The sequence below is a fragment of the Tupaia chinensis genome, unplaced genomic scaffold (genome assembly GCF_000334495.1).
Source record: "Tupaia chinensis unplaced genomic scaffold, TupChi_1.0 Scaffold000063_1, whole genome shotgun sequence".
NCBI lineage: Eukaryota > Metazoa > Chordata > Mammalia > Scandentia > Tupaiidae > Tupaia > Tupaia belangeri.
The window spans coordinates 2,307,345-2,322,661 of NW_006159521.1; the positions used below are offsets into that span (position 1 = coordinate 2,307,345).

General features: G+C 50.2%; 1 protein-coding gene across 2 annotated transcripts in view; it reads left to right on the top strand.

Annotated features, from left to right (window-relative positions):
- The window catches only part of CA12 (carbonic anhydrase 12), a 58,661-nt gene that overhangs the window by 14,533 nt on the left and 28,811 nt on the right, over positions 1-15,317 (top strand). The window contains exon 1 of one of the 2 annotated variants that reach the window (XM_006141753.3): positions 13,232-13,279. The exons of the other annotated variant lie outside the window; for it this stretch is intronic. The gene's annotated coding sequence lies outside the window, so the exon portion shown is untranslated. Of the gene's footprint in view, positions 1-13,231; positions 13,280-15,317 lie in introns of those variants that run through there. 2 annotated transcript variants of the gene reach the window in all.

Here is a 15,317-nt window from a genome sequence, read left to right on the forward strand (position 1 = left end):
AGGCTCTGGGGGTGGGCCCAGCAATCTGTTTTAACAAGCCCTCCAGGTGATTCTGACGAGCACTCGAATTTGACAACCACTACTCTGCTTCAGGGGCCTGTGGTGAAAATAAATAAGATAGTACGCACCACTGACTCTGCAGGTCACGTCCAAGGCCCGGGGCTTGACAAACACGCCAGGTGTGCATGTAGGCCCCAGATCCCAACAGGAGGGAGGAACGGAGGGGCAGGGGCGACTATGACTGCACCCCGGAGTGGTGCTTTCTCCTCTGCCTCTCTCCCTCTGGTGGGCGCAGACACACGCAGGGGGAAGAAGTGGTGCCACAGTACCGGGCGCGGCCCACACAGGGCCTGGCACCATAAGGCTGCCTTGTGACCTAAAGATTCCCATCTGATGCTCCTGGTCATTCGCTTCGCCTTGGCCTCACAGAGCTGATGGTGTAGATTAACTTAGGTAATAGGAGGGGAAATGCCTTGAGAAATCTGCAGTACCAAACACACCTGGGTTCTACTAGGAACGCGTCTGTGCCGCCACTTTTCTGAACTGTGAGTTTTTACAGACGAGAGGTCCTTGAGGGGACTTCAAAAAACGTTCATGGAAGATCGAAATTCAAGCATGTGCTTATTTTAGTGCAAAATACTTCAAAAGCCATACTTCATCAAGTGCACATTCCATGAACTGTGTGAAGCCCCTCCCCCCCATATCCTCAATCAACAGGAGTATTTCCTTTTTGCAAAAGAGAGAACCTGAACACAAGTCACAAGGTGTCAAGCTCTTGTCTCAAGAGTCTCAGGGGCCAAAACGTGGTTTCTAGCCTTGTGCTTCAGAACAGAGCTCAACTGGAGTCTCCCTGGTGCGTTCCAGGCATCCAGGGCCAGGTCTGTGCTGCCACCATGGCCTGCAGTCAGTCTCCCAGAGGGCAGCACGTTCTGTCTCCCTGTCTGGCCCATGGGGGCTGAGCCCTGGTTTCGGTTTTAGGAGCAGAGGCCTGAGCGTGGGAAGAATCTTGAGGCCAGTCTATTAGGCCCCACCAGGGACCCTCACCCCATCCCGAGGCTGAGTCAAGCCCTGGAACAGGGGCACAAGCTGCTGGCAAATAGGAGCAGGAGGTGCAGTCCTGCCCTGGCCTCCAGCTGGGCTCAGACTGGTTTCTTCTGCTTCCTGCCACACATTCAGGTATTCAAGCGAGGGCAGGACACAGCCTCTCCAAGAGCCAGTCAAAGCAAGCGTTAGTCTGGCCCAGTGCAAGGTGAGGCGGAGCCAGTGGGCTTCCTGTGAATCTATTCAAGCTTCACAGCTAAAAGGCCGAATTCAAAGCAGGTGTGTGAGGGCGGCTTCCGGCAGGGACTGGAAAGTCTGGTTTTCCATGAGGAAAAGAATGGATAGAAGAATGTTCCAGCAGGATCCCACAGTCGTGGAGGGGGCAGGCTCTCCTCCCTGGGCTGTTTCTGTCTTCCTCTGCAGGGCTGCCACTGGTGGAGCCCAGGAGCCAGAGTTGCCACCAGTGGAGTCCAAGAACCAGAGCCAGACTCTTCCAGGGGCCACGCCTGGGGTCAAGAAAGAGAGCGTGCACCCCCTTGGTGTGTTAAAGACCCTGAAAGATACCTACTTTCACCTTACTTTAGAATCTCTGAAATTGGGATATATCTTAGAATTGATGACATTTTGAAATGCCTTTGTGGAAGGGGTCCACAAATACTAAGAAGCATGATGTTAGACGTTTAGAACATGCAAAACAGGGCCAGCAGGTGGTGTGGTGGTTAAGGTGCTGGACTACCACCTGGTCAACAGAGGTTCAAGTCCTGGACCTGGTGGTTTGCTTTTTTACTTTCCCTCTCTCTCTAGTGAGTGTATGTACCCTATAGCAAAATTTTAAATAATAATAATAAATAAAATTACATAAGTAATTCTTGAAAAGAACACGCAGAAAGGGCCCGATTTGTGGTTAATTTTACCAGCTAAGCAATGAAACAGCAGAGGCATAAAGGTGTCATGATAACGGCCAGCACACACCCTGTGTGCCATAGCACAAAGGGCCGAGGGGAATCCTGTTAGATTGGAGGCCACTCTCCAGCCCTCAGCCCATTCGCAGATCACATGCACTGTTTGGTGGAGTTGGGTATTTCAAGTGTTTGCAAATCAAGTAGTTAAGCACCATATTGTTAGAGAGGGATTCCTTTCCAATGACCTGACAAGCATTCAAGTGATGCCAACCAGGAAGGAACAAACTAGCCTGCACCTCCTCGAGTCTCTAAAGATCGACTCAGAACTGGTAAGGCTCTAAATAAAATGGTCCATTGAGCTCATCCTCACTTTTTAAACGTTTTTGTAATCATTAACTATGATTAAACCAGCTGCATGACTTCTGCCTGGGTAAAAGCTGTCCTGCTCCCACGAGGACGCCTGCAGATCCAGGGCAAGGGATTCGTGCTGCCCCCTCCTTCCAGGACACGCGGTTCGGCAAACCCCACGCCTGGTCTGTGATTAGAACGAGGTTTACTTACTCAGGGCCATGGTGACTCTGGCAAGTAGGCCTGGTGCTTTGGCAGGGTGGTCCCTGCTTGGTCACTCCATCTTCTGGGAGCTGCAGCAGAAGTGGAGAAGGGAAGAAAGGTGATTTTCAAGGTTGCAGAACAAAGATGTTTTGTAGCCATTCCGAAGCAGTCATGCAAACAACTGTTTCCCCTTTTGACTTTGGCCACCAGGAAGCCCAGAGGCAAACTGGTGGTTTCAACTTGAATAATGTCTAGTTCTTGTGACCTAAAGATTCTCCCATGGTATTGCCTTCGCAGTTTATGGATATATTTTCCTGATCCTGAGCTGGAATGTAACATGTAAATTTCTAGAACTTTTATCTAGAAAGGACCTTAGAGTAATGGCACCCCAAATTCTCATCCCTCTTTTATTCTGCCCCCTTTCTCACCACCATAGATATGATGGGTTAAATGGATTTTAGCAAATTAATGAAATAGTTCATTTTCCCATTTGTTATTAAAGACAGATGTAAACCAAGTTTTCAATACCCGAGGTCCTTGGTTCACATTCACTCACTGTATTTATTGAGTGAACACTAAGTGCCAAATATTGGCCTAAGAGAATGGACAGTATTGGTGACAGTAATATTGTACAAGGCGTGGTCCCTACCATGACAAGCTTGAGATCTGAGGCAGGTAGCGAGCAAACAGAGCCTTTTTCTTTTCTTTTTTCTTTTTTAGGTTTTTGTTATAGGGCACGTGAACTCACCAGAAAGACAGAGAGAGAGAGACAGACAGACAGACAGACAGAAAGCAAGAAATCATTTCCCAGAGGGGATGGCCACACCACAATCCCTTCTCCTCCATTCTCCTCTCTGGATCTTGGGCGGGCATGCACGCACACGCCCCAGCTGAGTTTAAGCCACCAGGTCTAGGAATCGAACCGCGGTCAACTACATGGGAGTCCAACCACATAGCCATTACACCAACTGCTGGTCCCAAACAGAATCTTTCCATACCAAGAAGAGAAGCCTCACCTAGTGTTATGGGGAAAGGATAAGAGGAGGCTTCCCAGAGGAGGTGACTTCAAGATGAGACCTTGAATGGCACACATAAGGGGCCAGGCAGAGGGCAGGGATGAGAGAGTGTCTAAGACAAAAGACTTGTACAAGGACCAATTGGAAAGCTGGAGTGTTCTGGGGGTTACCAAGGCCCTCAGTGAGGAGGGAAGGGGCTTGAGAGATGAGACTGGGTGAGGGTGTGAGGAGTCTGTGAGCCAGCTGAGGAGTGAAGGCCTCCTTCTGGAGGCAGGATGGATGCTCTGGACTGTTCTCAGTAGAAAATGGACACAATCCGATGAGCACTTTAAAAGGATCATCCTGGCTGCAGGGCGGAGAGTGCACTGAGCAGGAAACTCTGGAGGAAGAGAGACAGAGGGGTGTGGGAGGAGGGAGGCGGGTCTAAACCAAGAGAAGAGCAGTGGGGTCCTGGTTGCTGATGTGATTCTGCCAATGACGTAATTGACTGCTGCCGTCTGATTGCACATGAGTGGTCGTCTCTGCTGGGCTTCGCAGAGCATTCGAGTGGGCACCAGACTGCCATTAGCACCTCGGCGGGGCCTGGGTGGGGCAGGGGATGCCTAGTAACCAGGCCCCCAGACTCAGGCCGTCCCGTGGCCCAAGCTGACCATGAGGAGTGGCGCCAGCGCTAAGGCCTCATGGGCCCTCATGCACTTCCCCTGCCATCTGGTAGGTGCTTCTCTTATGCCATTTTACGCCAGACATTGCGTGCCCTGCACTACACATTGTGCCACTGAGGAAAAGCGGGGATTTAGTTAGTTAGTTTTTTACAAGTAAATTAGGTAGTTTGCCAGAACAAATTCTGCCAGGTGAATTTGCTTTTCTTCCCCTCATCAGGATAAAAGGCTTAGTGGTTAGAGAAAACACAACAGACTTAATACCTGCTGACATAAACAAACATTTGACAGGGTTTGCCATGACACACTCATGGGAAACGGGGGTCACAGACCAGCGTGGTTGCTAGGGGAAAAGTCAACAGAAGGCAGTGGGCGCTCCTGCTGGCAGCACTGCTGGGAGGGGTGGCCGGTTCCTCTAGGAACAATCTGGAATTGATCTCTCAGAGTCTTCGGGAGAGAACAGTAGTTGAGTGAGTGTGGTGATGGGAACCAGGGCCGTGTTCGAAGGAAGGACAGAGCAGAGGATGAGTGCACGTGGAGAAGCATGCCAGAAAGCACATCGGAGGGAGAGGGACTGGCCCGCAGGGCAGGCAGGAGTGACCTAGTGAGCACACGCCATGTGCACAGCGCGCTGCGAGGTGTGAGCCAGGCTGCCGAGGCTGAGGGAGAGGCACGCTTCAGTGAGCGGGAGAGGGTCTGCTTCCCACTAACCTGTCAGGGTATCACTGGAGAGTGTTTTCCCTCCATGGTGGCTTTTCTCTCTTTCTTTTCTTTCTTATAGAGAGGTCTTTGCTATAGGGCGTGTGTGCTCACCAGAGAGACAGAGAGAGACAGAAAGTGAGAAATCACCCCCCGGGGGGATGGTCATGCTGTAATCCCTTCTCCTCCATTCTCCTCTCGGCATCTTGGGCACGCACGCACACGCGCCCAGTGTGTCTTAAGCCACTGGGTCTGGGCCTCAAACCATGGTCAACTACATGCGAGTCCAGCGATGTAGCTATCATGCCATCTGCTGGTCCCTCGATGATGGTTTTCAAGTTCGAGGCTGCCTTAAATAGGACAGTGTTCTGGGGCCTCCAAGAGGAACAGGGGTGAGCGGGGAGCCATTTCTTTCTTTCTTCTTCTTTTTAAATTTGCTATCGGGCTTGTGTACTCACCAGAGAGGGGTAGAGGGTGGGGATAGGGAGGCAGGAGAGAGTAAGAAAGCACCCCCCAAGAAGAATGGTCACACGATCTCCTCTCTTCCCTTCTCCTCTCTGGATTTTGGGCACACGTGCACACACGCCTGGCATGTTTTTCAAACTACTTGGTCTGGGACTTGAACCACATAGTCAGCCACGTGGGATCCAACCACCTTAACCACCACACCACCAGTTGGACCCTGAGGAGCCATTACTACCTTCAAGAAGGGTTATCTAGAAGGAGGTGTAACTGTGCAGTGTGTGGGGTGAGGGTGACCCTCCTCTCAGGGGCTGCCCAGTGAGAGCTACACGGCCTGGTCAGGGGAGAAGGTGCTTGGGAAACCCTCGCTGAGGGACGAAGAAAGGACGGCCTATTCCTCTGTTTGGTTTTGGCTCTGGGAGTCAGAGAAAGCACCAGGAAGATGGTGACTTGATCTGGGGTGGTAGGATTTCACAGGTGAACCTGGCGTGAGAGGGACGCCACTCCATGCGTATTTCATTAGAAGGAAAAGGAGACACAGAGGGCCCTAGATTCGTTCTTGGAGAAGTGAAAGGGAAAACCAGCTCTAGAAGGTTGAAAGCAGCCCCTGAGGAAGGAAGGAGGAATTGAGACCAGTGAGAAGGGCAGGGGCAGCCTGCAAGTCCTCCTGACTTCATGGCTGTGCTCTGCTATGACGTTGGTTCCCCCCAGCGCCCTGTGAGAGAGTGTTGCCACTTCTGTTTTGTAAGTGAAGCTCAGAGAATCAAAGAAGTGAGCCTGAGGTCACAGGTCACACTGCTAGCAGGGGCAGAGCCCCTCAGCAAAGCCCTCAACCTTCTCAAGGCATTTCGCACCTCAGTGTGAAATCGCCTAGAGGAAGATCTTCAGGCTGTGATAAGCACCATTAAAAAGCAAGGAACCAGCAGTTAGTGTAATGGCTATGTCGCTGGACTCCCACGTAGTTGACCACGGTTCAAGTCCCGGACCTGGTGGCTTAAAACTCAAGCCGGGTGCGTGTGCGTACGTGCTCAAGATCCTGAGAGGAGAATGGAGGAGAAGGGATTGCGGCGTGACCATCCCCCCTGGGGAGTGATTTCTCGCTTTCTGTCTCTATGTCTCTCTCTGTCTGTCTGATGAGCAAAAACCTCTCCAAAAAAAAAGAAAAAAAAAGCAAGGCTTTTCAGGCTGGCCCCATGGACTGGTGGTTAAAGGCACCAGATCCCACATGGCTCAAAACACATCAGGGGGGAACCAGCAGTTAGCGTAATGGCTATGTTGCTGGACTCCCACGTAGTCGACCATGGTTCGTGTCCCGGATCCGGTGGCTTAAAACTCACGCCGGGCGCGTGTGCGTACGTGCCCAAGATCCTGAGAGGAGAATGGAGGAGAAGGGATTGCGGCGTGACCATCCCCCCTGGGGAGTGATTTCTCGCTTTCTGTCTCTATGTCTCTCTCTGTCTGTCTGATGAGCAAAAACCTCTCCAAAAAAAAAGAAAAAAAAAGCAAGGCTTTTCAGGCTGGCCCCATGGACTGGTGGTTAAAGGCACCAGATCCCACATGGCTCAAAACACATCAGGGGGGAACCAGCAGTTAGCGTAATGGCTATGTTGCTGGACTCCCACGTAGTCGACCATGGTTCGTGTCCCGGATCCGGTGGCTTAAAACTCACGCCGGGCGCGTGTGCGTACGTGCCCAAGATCCTGAGAGGAGAATGGAGGAGAAGGGATTGCGGCGTGACCATCCCCCCTGGGGAGTGATTTCTCGCTTTCTGTCTCTATGTCTCTCTCTGTCTGTCTGATGAGCAAAAACCTCTCCAAAAAAAAAGAAAAAAAAAGCAAGGCTTTTCAGGCTGGCCCCATGGACTGGTGGTTAAAGGCACCAGATCCCACATGGCTCAAAACACATCAGGGGGGAACCAGCAGTTAGCGTAATGGCTATGTTGCTGGACTCCCACGTAGTCGACCATGGTTCGTGTCCCGGATCCGGTGGCTTAAAACTCACGCCGGGCGCGTGTGCGTACGTGCCCAAGATCCTGAGAGGAGAATGGAGGAGAAGGGATTGCGGCGTGACCATCCCCCCTGGGGAGTGATTTCTCGCTTTCTGTCTCTATGTCTCTCTCTGTCTGTCTGATGAGCAAAAACCTCTCCAAAAAAAAAGAAAAAAAAAGCAAGGCTTTTCAGGCTGGCCCCATGGACTGGTGGTTAAAGGCACCAGATCCCACATGGCTCAAAACACATCAGGGGGGAACCAGCAGTTAGCGTAATGGCTATGTTGCTGGACTCCCACGTAGTCGACCATGGTTCGTGTCCCGGATCCGGTGGCTTAAAACTCACGCCGGGCGCGTGTGCGTACGTGCCCAAGATCCTGAGAGGAGAATGGAGGAGAAGGGATTGCGGCGTGACCATCCCCCCTGGGGAGTGATTTCTCGCTTTCTGTCTCTATGTCTCTCTCTGTCTGTCTGATGAGCAAAAACCTCTCCAAAAAAAAAGAAAAAAAAAGCAAGGCTTTTCAGGCTGGCCCCATGGACTGTCTGGTGAGCGCACGCGCCCTACAGTGAAAATCTCTCTCTCTCAAAAAAAAACAAACCATCAGGCACACGTGCACGCATGCTCAAAATCTCAACAGGATGGCGGGATGGAGGAGAGGGATCACAATATGAACCACACCCCAGTTGGAGTTTCTCTCTCTCTCTCTTCACCCCCTGCAAGCACACACACCTTCTGGGGGGTGGGAAGGGCGAAGGAGGCTAGGTTTTTCATTATAAGAGAAAATCTTAAATGAAAGCATTGGGCCATTAGGGGCCAGTTGGCCTTCACCTGGGAAACTGCAGAACATTTTCACCAAGTCCCTCGTATCACGCTTCCCAGACTCACCAGGGAGTGTTTACAAAGTCCCCAGTTCCTCCATTGCTGCTTCTCCCCTCCAGCTCCAGCATCGCCCAGGGCCCATCCGCTGATGATTGACGGTGAAAGCATCTGATTCCTTCAAGGAAAACTTCCTTAGAGGGTGATCTGGTTTCTCCTTCTGCGTGGCCCCTACGGCGATGGCCATGGTCTAGTGGTGGGGCTTCTCTTCTCAGCCTCTGCACTGTTGACACTTCATGCAGGATAATTCTTGTCGGGGGGCTGCCCTGTGCTTTGCCGGGTGTTTAGCAGCATCCCTGACCTCTGTGCTAATGCGTCCCTCAGCTGTGAAAGCCAACATTGTCTGCAGACATTGCCAATGTCCCCTGAGCTGAAAAGCACTGGCTTAGTCTAAAATAACAACACCACAATCCAGTCTAAGGAAGCGTAAATTCATGTTTAGAAAAACACTGTTCTTTGCAGGGGCCCAGGCTGCTAAAGAGGCATCTAATTTATCCTTGAGTCATTAAACAGACACTGAGCATCTCGGCCTGAAGCGCCAGCACCTGGATTGCCACAGCTGGGGCTGCGCGTCCACAGAAACACGGCGGAGCTCCCTGCCTCGCCCTGTGTGACTAAGAAGGCACGTTGAAGTGCTCCCCCCACCACCACACAGGGAGGGCCTCCCCCAGAATGTGGAAAATGCATACGGATCCCCCACTCTTTGCCAATCTTCCAGCTTCATCATTTTAACATCCGGCTCCACCTCAAGTGACAGGAAGAAACTGTTAGCGGCTTTAAAATAATATTGGATTGCCCGAAAAGTCATGACATCTTTTTCTATGTTTTTCTATGCAAAAATGTAGGACTTTTTCGATGGCCCAATAGTTGGCTGATGGACTTATTCTTTCAATCAGTCTTTAATGATTCTCTTCATGAGCTGGTCATGGGGGTCAGAGGCAGAGCACCCTCACCTTCAGAGAGCTGATGGTTAAGGGGCAGCAGATATGTAGACAGATTATCATAATGGAGCTAATTACGTGCTATGATAATATGTGCTGTTTGTGGAACGGGGGGACAAATGACCTTAATTTGGGGCAAGGATAGCGGTCAGCAAATGCCTGCCTGCCTAAAGGGTCAATTCTTAAAAGACATAGGAGTTGGCAGGTCAAGGGAAGTATGTGTGTGCTTACGTGCATGGGTGCTGAGTGTTTTAGAGATGTGGAGGGCATCCCACTGGAGGCAACAGAGCACCTGGTACAGTTAGGGATCAGGATGGCAGCTGCCTTGTGTTCGGGGTGGTGTTGGGGGACAAACCTCCAAGATTTCTTAAGTATCTGCACATCTGTGAGCAGAGGCACAAATGACTTTTGTTCCAGACTCTCTTTTCAAGTATGTTTATGTAGCGCAGAAACTTAGGAGATATGGATAGCATCTCCCTCCAGAGTAGAGAGCAGGTTTTTCACTGTCAGTGTAATGAAGATAGCACCTTCTTCAGGAGCAAATGTTGGGTAGCTTTGCTAGCTGCCCCTTTTAAGATTAAGGTTTCCTAAACTTCTAGTTCCTTTGCCATAACGTTGAGCAAGCTGCATGTGCAAGCATCACCTGGCCCTCACTACGTGATTCTGTGGAAATGGGACTTGGGAAACTGGTGCAAGTTACTCTGCCACTCCTGTGAGTATCACATTGTCTTTTGTCTCTGACCTAGGAGACTCGTGTCTTTTGCCAGTATCCATGGAACCATATCAGACTAACTCACTAGTTGCAAGCAGGATACAATCTCAGAGCCTCCACATTTTTGGACAGTGGTAGTGGGGAAAGCAAGGCCTGGTGAGGTGGGTGGGATCACGGCATCTCATGTGCTGTAGTACAGAGCTTGAAATTCATCCCGAAGTCTTGAGGAGACACTGAAGAACTTTCAGCCAAGAAATCCAGATCTTGTGTGCGTTAGCGTGGGGAGTGGAGGGCTGGAGGGAGAGCCTGGAGAAAGACCCAGTGAGGGGGTTCAGATTTGGAGTTGGGTTTCTGAGCAAAGGATGTGCCAGTGAGGAGAGAGAGAGGCCAAGTTTGCCACTATCCTTCATAGTGTTTTTCCCCTGATCTCAGATTCAATCTACCTAACCTATTGCAGTTCTCTCTCTCTCTCTCTCTCTCTCTCTCTCACTCTCTTTAAAAGTATTACTCATTTATGGACCAGCAGATGGCATAATGGTTACATTGCTGGCCTCCCACATGGTTGACCAGTTCAAGTCCTGGACCTGGTAACTTCAAACTCATGCCAGACACATGTGCGTGTGTGCCCAAAATCCTGAGAGGAGACTGGAGGAGAAGGGATTGCAGGGGGTGATTTCTCTTTTTCTATCTCTCTATCTCTCTCTGTCTTTCCAGCAAGTGTATGGTCCCTATAGCAAAAACCTCTCTTAACTAAAAGAAAAAGAATTATTTACTTTTATTTAGTATCATTGTTTTTTAATTTGATCAGAAAGAAAGAGAGAGAAAGAAAGAGAAAGTGAAAAAGCAAGCCACCTGGTCCAGGACTCAAACCATAGTCGGCCATGTGGGAGTCTAGCACCCTAAACACCATGCCACCTTGGCAGCCCCTATTTGTAGCTTCTCTTAAGGCCTTTCATGCACTCACATCTCTGAAGCATAGAGACCTTGTGGTATCCAGCATTAGATCTTGTAGACTGTCCCTCAGTTTGGGTTTGTCTGAGGGTTTCTCACGACGAGAATCAGGCTGCCCATTTTGCCAGGAAAACCGATGTAGAAGAAATGTTGCCCTCCGCAGCGCCGTGCGATGTCACTGGTCCCACTGTTGGGAATCATTTGATTACATGGTTAGGATGACAGCTGATAGGTGTCTCCATCTTTATGTACTTATTAAGTAACTGGTAATGTGTGGGAAGATCTTTTGAGACTGGGCATGGCAATTTGAATATTGAGTATATGTTTGATAATGGTGTTATATTAATGGTAAAATTTCCTGACTTTGGTAATTTTTGGGTTGTCAGGAAAGTTGTGATGCATTTTTGCATAGGGAAACATGGAAAAATACACATGATTTTCCCAAAGACCTAATATATTGTGTTTACATTAAAAACAAAAACAAACAAAAAAAGAAAACTTCTGTTCTCAGGAGAAACACAATGAAGCATTTAAGAATGACAAGGCATAAGTTTTTTTTTGTTTTTTTGAGAGGTTTTTGCTACAGGGTGCATGCACTCGCCAGAAAGACAGAGAGAGACAGAGAGACAGAAAGCGAGAAATCACCCCCCCAGGGAGGATGGCCATGCCACAATCCCCTCTCCTTCATTCTCCTCTCAGGATCTTGGGCACGCATGCACACGCACCATGCCAAATGCTGCCCCACTCCCACCCTAACTCGAACTGTGGTCAACTACATGGGAGTTCAGCGACATAGCCATTACACTAACTGCTGGCCCCGACAAGCCATAAGTTTTTAAACTTTCTTTCAAATGGTTTAGAAATAATAACAATAACAATATATATATATGGTAAAGAGAGAAAACAAGTGTATCAAAATGTTAATAACTGGCCATAGAGAATATATGGAAATTCATTATGTTATCCTTATAAATTTCCTGTACTTTTTTTTTTTTCCAAAATGAAAATGTTTTTGAGAAAGATGCTCAGAAGAACAAAATTGTTAGGGCTCTATGCCTGGAAGTGGAGGCTCGGGAGAGGAGAGTCGACTGTGATTCCTAGGCTTCTGTGGTGGCCCCACTGGCCGAGAGAGCGAGCTTGGAAGGAGGTAGGGAAGGTTATGGAGGGAGGGTGGAGGAGGAAAAGATGGTGAGTTTGGTCATTTAAAAAATTATTTTTTGCCCAACTCCCCTTCCAGCCACATTTGATTTGAGGCACTTGGGGATTATCCAATGAGGCTGTCTAATTGGCCAGTGGTTGGTGCTTGGGAGGACACCTGGGCAGGGCACAGAGATGTCTCTGGAGCCAGGGGAAGGGATAGGACCGTCCCAGGGGAGTGTGTGTGGAAGGAGAAGAAAAGGTGAAGGACAGAACCCCGGGGACAGCTGACATCAGGGGGCAGAGAGGTTTCAGAAGTGACAGGGACCCCGAGCAGTGCGGCGTGACTGGGACACAGAAGCGGGCCTGAACCTGTAGGCACGTCTTTCAAGGTGCTCACTAGATCTTTCCCGAAGCTACTGTGTAAATGCGAATCAGGTGGGGGGGGGGCTCGCCCTGGCCTCCTGCTTTTAGCAAAGAGGAGTGCTGAGGGGCGCATGGGGAGAGGCTGCGAGGGAGGGGAAGAGCAGCAGCTTCTCGTCAGCCAGGGGCAGCGGCAGTGCCAGCCACCAGCCACCTGTCACACTCCCAACCCTCTACCAGGGAAGGAGCCTGTCGCCAAGGCAGCCCCGCCCCAGCCCTCGCTCTTTCACGCCGGGGAGCACTGCTACCTCACCGTGTACGGAACACGCCTGTGCTACCATGTCGCGCTCACGAGGGCTTCCCTTTTCCCTCAGGAGCTCCTTACAGACCGTCACCTCTTGGCCCCCTGGCCCTTTGTTTCCGGGAAACCAGGCTGTACCCTCTCCGTCTTCTCCTGCCCACTGCCTCCCAGCTCAACTCACAGCTTATTTTCTAAAACTCAGACAGGAGAAACACCAATGTTTGATTTCAGTCAACAGCTATTTTGCACGAGAATTGGCAGCAATTCAGCCAGAGTTGAATGCAGAAATGGTAATAAAATGCAACCCTATGAATGGATATACTCTGGTGTATCTGTAGAATGACCTGGGACCAGCAGATGGTATAATGGTCACACTGCTGGACCCCCACGTTGTCAACCCCAGTTTGAGTCCCAGCCCTGGTGACTTAAAACACGCTGCTGGGTGCTTGCGTGTGTGTGTGGCCACCCAAAATCCCAAGATGAGGATGGAGGAGAAGGGATTGTGGTGTGGCTATCCCCCTGTGGAGGTGATTTCTCACTCTCTGTCTCTCTATCTCTCTCTGTGTCTCTGGTGACTGCATGTGCTGTATAGCAAAAAATCTCTCTTAAAAAAAGAATGGCATATTACTCAGCCATAAAGAAGGAATGACGTTCTGATGCCCGCATATGTAGGAGTCAGGGACACACGGTGAGTGAAGCAGTGGTCTGCACAGACATGGATGGACCTTGGATACATTACGCTAAGTGAAGGAAGCCGGTCGCGAGAGGCCACACATTGCAGGACTCTGTATAGGAAATATCCGAATAACCAAAGTCATAGAAACAGAAAGTAGAGTAATGGCTGCCAGAGGCTGGGAGGGGGGGAATGGGGAGTGACTACTTACCGGTGTGGAGTTTCCCTTTGGGGTGATGAGAATGTTCTGGAACGCCATAACTCCCGGTGACGGTTGCACAGCACTGCGACTATGCTAAATGCCACTGATGGTGGGTTTTATGTTACACGTCACATAAACTAACAAACACACGGTGATAATTAGTCAAAGAACACAAAAGCGACCTTGCCCTAGTACCAGAGAGAAAAAGCCCTGGCTCCGACCGGAAGGCCTTGATGTGAAGAGGGCTTTACACCAGTTCTTCGCGACTCTCGCTGCACATTAGAATCACCTAGGCATCTAGTCAGGTTTTCCCCCCACAGGGCACATGTGCTTGACAGAGAGACAGAGAGAAGGAAAGTGAGAAATCACCCCTCCCCCATGGGAAATGGCCATGCCACCATCCCTTCTCCTCCGCTCTCCTCTAAGGATTTTAGGCATGTACACACACATACTCGCTGTGATTTTCAAGCTGCTGGGTCTGGGACTCAAACCGCGGTGGACTATGTGGGAGTCCAGCACCTTAACGCCATGCCAAATGCTGCCCCACTCCTACCCTACTCCCAGGCAGGTTTTTAAAGCCTCCCCACTCAACACCAACGAAAGCAGATCCTAGGGCTGAGAGCGAGTTAGAAGCGCTCGGCGATTCCAGCATGCAGTGAGCCTGAGAATACTTGCTTTAGAATGCCCAAAGCAGCAGCAGCAGCAATACCTGGGAATGAGGTGGAAGTGCAGAGTCCAGGGCTCCATCGCAAACTACGGAATGAGCAGCTCTGAGGCAGTCGCAGGAATCTGAGTGTTAGCAAGCCCTCCAGGAGACTCTGACGCAAACTCGAGTGTGAGTCCAGATCAAGGAAATGACAGAGCCGTCCCAGTGTGCTGAGTGCCGAGCATCTGCCAGAAGCTGAGCTCTGACAGGGCTGTGAGCCTTGTCCCAGCTCTCCTCAAGCAGAGGGGGGGTGACACTTTTGGAAAGGAAGTTGCGCATGGAAATGAAATGAGCCTCTTGTGGCTGAGGAGTATTGCACTGTGTGTCTCTGCCACGTTTTATCCATTCCTCCGTTACGTTCCTATGGGTCAACACTGAATAAAAATGACCTCAAATGTTATAGTTATGCCCATTTAATGGGGCTGTAAACATGGTATCTGCAGTCATTTCTGTTCAGAGAGGGCTACTGGTCCTCACCTGAGCCTGGAGCCCCCGTTCTTTTTTTCAATTTCTTTTTTTTTTTAGAGAGATTTTTTTTTTACTATAGGATGCATGCGCTCACCCAAAAGACAGAGACAGAGAGACAGAAAGTGAGAAATCACCCCCAGGAGGAATGACCATGCCACAATCCCTTCTCCTCTCAGGATCTTGGGCACACACACACACAGCGTGAGTTTAAGCCACCGGGTCCGAGACTCGAACCGTGGTCGACTACATGGGAGTCCAGCTACATAGCCATTACGCCAACTGCTGGCCCCTCCCCTATTTTTAATATAGTTTCTAAGAAAGCTAGAACAGGATGTGTGGCAAGGGTGTGACTGCAGAGCACCACTGGGAATTTACATTTATACAGTCATCATGATTCCTCTGTCATTGAGTCATGTACGGAGCACTGACAGGGGCTAGGGCCTGGCTGGTTTTCCTCAGGGGGGTTAGACTGTTACCCCTTGATCAACTCATTGGCCTGTGCGTGGCTCGTTTTGCTTGTTCAGCGTGTCGGGCTGTGTAAGAGTCGGAGATAACCCATGAATAAAACAGCAGTCTCTTGCAGCGGTGTGTGAGCTTGGCATCAGAGCCACTTGGTGGGCTTGCTCAATGGCCAGGGCTATCACTACCACCAGAGTGCTGGTTCAGCA